Raw genomic sequence first — 6,031 nt, 5'->3', positions numbered from 1 at the left:
CCCATTTTCCCTTTATAATCAGTCAAGAAATATATGTCACAGACGATTCAGGATAAAAAAAAATAACATTTTGGTTATTTTCTAGATGTATTGAATATATTTTAGGCATGCAAATTTGAGACTAATGATATGCCATACATTGCCAGATTCTTTCACAGAATGATACTTACATCATTGTTCACAATATTCATGATTAAAATTTATATGTTTTCCCCATTCTCCAGTCTTTCATCTTACTGGGTTCATTTTCTTCAAAACATACAATGGTTTTTCCAACACTTAATGTACAATAACCCTTTTTCGAAGAGGAAACAACAAAATAGGAAAGACAGCTCAATGTAGCTAACTTCAAATTTCATCTCGTTAGCTCACCTGGCCAAAGGCTATTGCCATCAATTAGTGTCCGTCGTCGTTAACAATTATACAAAACTTTTCTCCTCTGAAACTACTTGACTGATTAGAACCAAACTTGGTCTAAATGTTCATTGGGATATCCTGCATAGAACTGATGTGGGGATTTTTGATTTGTTGAAAAACATGGCCGCCATTATTAAGAAGAGAACATAGTGGTCAGACAGTAGATTTTTGAATATATCTCCAGAACCATTAGGTTTAGTTAAATTCTGACAAGGTAAAAGTGTTCAGCATGATGAGATCTATCTCTGGTGAAGTTTTGGTTTTAATCCGTTAAGCCATGTTGGACTTATTGCCCTTTTTCGACGTTTTTTGCTATTTTTAATGTTATTTCTTTCAAAAATCTTCTCTGACACTATTTGACCAATTGAAACCAAACTTGGTATAAATGATCATTGGGATATCCTGCATAGAACTGATGTGGGGATTTTTGATTCCTTGAAAAACATGGCCGCCCTTACTAAATATAGAACATAGGGGTCAGACAGTATATTTTGAATATATCTCCAAAACCACGAGGTTTAGTTAAATTCTGACTTGGGTAAAAGTGTTCAGCATGATGAGATCTATCTCTGGTCAAGTTTTGGTTTAATCCGTTAAGCCATGTTGGAGTTATTGTCCTTTTTCAACGATTTTTTGCTACTTTTAATGTTATTTCTATAAAAAATCTTCTCCTCTGGCACTACTTGACCAACTGAAACCGAACTTGGTATGAATGTTTCTTGGGGTATCCTGCATAGAACTGATATGGGGATTTTTGATTCGTCGAAAAACATGGCCGGCATTACTAAAAATAGAACATAGGGGTCAGACAGTAGTTTTTCGCATATATCTCAATACCGTTAGGTTTAGCCAAACTCTTTCAATTGATGAAAGATGCTTATAAATGTTATTTCTTTAAAAAATCTTCTCCTCTGACACTACTTGACCAACTGAAACCGAACTTGGTATGAATGTTTCTTGGGATATCCTGCATAGAACTGATATGGGGATTTTTGATTCGTCGAAAAACATGGCCGGCACTACTAAAAATAGAACATAGGGGTCAGACAGTAGTTTTTCGCATATATCTCAAAACCGTTAGGTGTAGCCAAACTCTTTCAATTGATGAAAGATGCTTATTATAAGGCCTTCAAAAGTCTTCTGGGATCAAAGTTGTCAGGCGACTCCTTGTAAGAGGTATTGCTCTTGAAAGATGAGAAATTACTATTTTTTTTACAGTTTCAGCCAATAACTTGAAACCTATAATAGATAGAAACTTTCAATTGCTGAAATGATCCTTATGATAAGTCTACCTAAGTCTTCTTGAGTCAAAATTGTTGGACATCACCTTGTTAAATTTATTACCCTTGAAAGACAAATTTTAACAAGGTGAGCAATTCAGGCTCCTGGGAGCCTCTTGTTTTGATATGCCCTCCCAGACATGATTAGTAGTTGTTATTCGTCCTAGAGAGAGTCTCCGTTAATTGTTTTGGACTTTGCATTGGTTCGGTTTAGAAAGAGTAATCGAGGGAACCAAGGTTCCAGAAGAAATCAAAAGAAAGTAATCCAGGGACAAAGACCAAACATGGAAAACATGCACAAGAAAGAATATTAAGTAACTAAAATGATACATACAAAGTAACAATAGCAAATGAGTAACTCGGACTCACTTAAAACTCTGAGCATGGACCAGGTGCACCTGTAGGGTAAGCGTCCTCTGCTTTTCTACAAACACCTGACGAGTTGCTCATAAAAAGTCAAGTCCGGGGTAGACGAAAGAGGAAAGGAAAACTTTGACACGAACAAATCAATTTTCATGGTACAGATGGATGCACCATAACGATGCACGAGTTCATGATGGCGACCACAGAACTTCTGTTGTGGTGACTTCAATCTTGTAGCAACATAACCCTGTTTCAGAAGCCTAACTGTAAGAGTTCTAGCGCGACACGAAAAGTCTGCGTAGTTACGGCAAGCTCTGGCATAACGTATGAGTTGTGATATGAAAACTCCATACCCAGGTGCTGAAGGGATGTTGCCACAGATGAAAGGAAAGTTGACAATTCTGAATGAAAAGTCATCACGTTTGTCGTAAAGTTTGGTCAATAGTTTTCCCTCACCATCAATCTCTAAGAGTAGGTCAAGATATGAGGCTGAAAAGTTCAAAATATATTTAAACTGATGCAAAGACCTTTAAAGGTGTCAGGTTTAGACGGTTTTTACAGGAAAGCCCAAACATCTGTTGTAAAGTGGTATCCCCTGTCGTCGTCGTTGTTAAAACATATACGATCTCTTTTTTAAATTTTTAACACATCGTTCCTAGGGACATGCCGGAGGGCCCTACCTATAGTTCTTGGAGATTTTTGCCTCGTCCTTTTTGAAAAAGTAGCTAAAAGGAGTAATGGTTGTTTAGAATTTATAGAAAATGATGATTGTTGATCCGATTTTGATTATCTAGATGTCAATGAAATTCTGTCTTAAAAAGTTTTTTACAGGATCTTTTACTGTTATAGAGTTTTTTTTTTATTCCTTATCATAATCTCGAACTGCTTTTTTTAATTTTAAGGGGCCACAACCCCCAAAAAGTCGCCTTTTTAAGCTCACCTGGCCTGAGTGAGCTATTGCCATCACTTTGTGTCCGTCGTCCGTTAACTTTTTTGAGCATCTTCTCTTATGAAACTATTTGACAGAATGTAACCAAAATTTGCATAAATGTTCCTTTGGATATTTTCAACAATTCTTGCGTGGGGTTTTTCATCTGGCAAAAACATGGCCGCTGTTACTAAAAATAGACTCTAGGGGTGAAATTGTCGATTTTTGCACACAACTCAAAAGCAGTTGGATTTAGCTAAAATATGGCAGGGAGAAAAATTGTTCAGCATGATGAGATGGACACATGCCGAAATTTTCAGAAAGTCTCGTAGGCGAATAAATAGGTTGTGGGTCCTGAAATGGATTTTTTACTGAATTTTACATTCCCAACTTTGAAAATCTTCTCGTCTGAAACCACTGTATGGATTGAAAACTTAGCATAAATGTTATGTAGAACATCTTGAACAATCTAGGCGTGGGGATTCTTGATCTTGCGAAAAACATGGCCGTCGGGGTCAAAATGCAGGATTTTGCGAATAACTCATAGCTAAAATCTGGCGGGGAGTACTGGTAAACTTGTTCAGCATGATGAGTTGGACCTTTGCCAAAATCTTCAGAAAGATCTATAGACAGATGAACGAGTAATAGGTCCTGAAATGAATTTTTCCCGAATTTTACATTTCCAACTTTGAAAATCTTCTCTTCTGAAACTACTAGTAGGATAGACTATAACCAAACATAGCACGAATGTTTGATAGGATATCCTTAACAATCTGTGTGAGGAGATTTTCGATCTATGGAAAAACATGGTAACCATTAATAAAAATGGAGTGTTTGTGGAAATAAATTGAAAACCATTGGGTTTAGTAAAATTTTCACGGGGAAAAATTACTTAACATGGTGAGACGGACCTATGCCGAAATTTTCATGAAGGTCTGTTGATTTGTGTTGGAGCTATTGCTCTTGAAGAGTCAAAAAGGACTATGAGAGATTTATTTTGTAATATGACAACCTGGTGAGTAACTAAGTAAGGTCCAAGAGTTAGCTTTAGGAAGCTTACAAGACCCCTTTTGACCAGGTGAGCGATTCAGGCTCTGTAGGGCCTCTAGTTAAGTTTTGGATCGATTTTGATTTTTTAATCGATTCTTTATGAATTTTTTAATAAAATTTCAGATATATCCTCAGGTTTTTGAGGTTTAAGGTGCTATCATCCCGAATGATCAGTTGATGGAAGAACTTTACAGCTCGAAACAAATACCAGGTAAAGGGCTGTAAAGGGCTCAGCAAAGGCACGCGATACGATAAGAGGAGGCTACCAAAACATACTTGTCATTTACAGATCATTACCACAAGTAAGCTTTTGTAGTACCAACAAAGTATATGAACAAAAAACTTAAAAAATAAGATTTCCATCAGTTTATTTTTATTTATTTTTTTTTAAACTGATATAAAAATGCTTTCTATTTTTTTAAGAGTTGTCCCTGCTGAATTTGATCTATAAGGCTTCAGTTTTGAAGACCAATTACATTTTGATCGTTGTTTACCATAGGGAGCTACCAGCTATTCACTTTTTGAAGAAAAAAAATCCTCTGCACTTCATTGGGCTACTGTAGATGTGACAAGAAACGAAAACACTCTTAATTTTTTTAAGGTGAAGCCCATTCTTACGTATGTCAGATTACACTTGACAAATTCAGAGATTTGTGTTCAAGCTATGAAAGCTAACACATCACAAAATTCGTGTCACAAATGAAGCGCGGGAAGATAAGATTTCAAAGTTCGGATTGCATGTTTGGACAATAACAATGGCATCACTGTCATGCTTGACGATTTATGGGTTTCTAACAACATTATTAAGATATTCACTGACAGTGCAGGGGAACAGAAATTTCTGAATTTATTTTGACGGAAATTGGGCTCAAAGTTGCTGGCCAAGGCAATGGTTTGATGATGTTATTTCATCTGATATTACATTTTTAGATTTATTCCCAGTGGTAGTCGCTTTACCCATTTGGGGTTCTGACCTTAAAAAAACAGAAAAAATATCTTTAAAATCGACAATGAGGCAGTTGACAATTATTAACAAAAGATCGACAAAGTAAAAGAATCAAGTCCCTTGTTAGATAGCTTTTTTTTCTGTTCCAGCAGTTTAATATTTTACTGAAAGCTTAATAATATGGCTGATCTTTTCATTATCACGTTGTGATTTTCCGCGTTTCACCATCTATGCCCCACAGCAAATGCAGGGAGAACAGAAATACCAAACCATCTTTGGAAGATTTAGATACTTTAAGTAAATGTTTTATTTGATAGATCCAGGGCATGCAACACTTAGAAACTTACGAATTTGCTGTTGAATCCTTCAACTCATTTCGCACATCATATAGCCTCCCTGAAATTTGGCCCGCCTCAGTGTCTGATTTGTCAATACCTACATATGTGGGATCAGTACTTACCATAAACTTAAAGGTTTATATGATATATTAACCTTGATGTAGATATTTCTCGGTTATATAAAGTTTTCTTTCGTTAAAATCCGAAACATTGTTACAAATACAAGCAAATTGAAGCAATTGTGATTAGTAGTGACAAATGTAGGTGACTTTTATCGTATATTTTAGTATTAAATTTACCATTGTTGATAAGAATACTTAAACCAAGAAACAGACATTTTTAATATTTGCTTTATTCAAAAAATGCTCTGCAGGATACATATCTTTAGTATAAATATTGAAATCTTTGTTAAGAGCCAAAATATCATCCAAAATGTCTGAAGTCGTTATTAAATTTATCTACCGAATAATGATTGGAAGTGTCTTTATTTATTCTACACATATATAATGATTCGTAACAATACAGAATAGGCCACCAGTAAGTGGTGCACAATTGGTCCCCATATGAATTCCAATAACTTGACGAGAAACGGTAAGCATATCAAAAGAAGTCCCGTTACCGTTATCGTCTCTAAAATGATTTAAAAGAATTCGAACAAGATTTAATATATTCACATCCCGGTCTATCAAAGAACCATTTGATATGATAT

This window comes from Perna viridis, chromosome 2 (genome assembly GCF_037379345.1).
Source record: "Perna viridis isolate PV_CMFRI_1.1 ecotype Kerala chromosome 2, ASM3737934v1, whole genome shotgun sequence".
NCBI classification, from domain to species: Eukaryota; Metazoa; Mollusca; class Bivalvia; order Mytilida; family Mytilidae; genus Perna; species Perna viridis.
Note: the sequence above shows the minus strand (reverse complement) of the source record.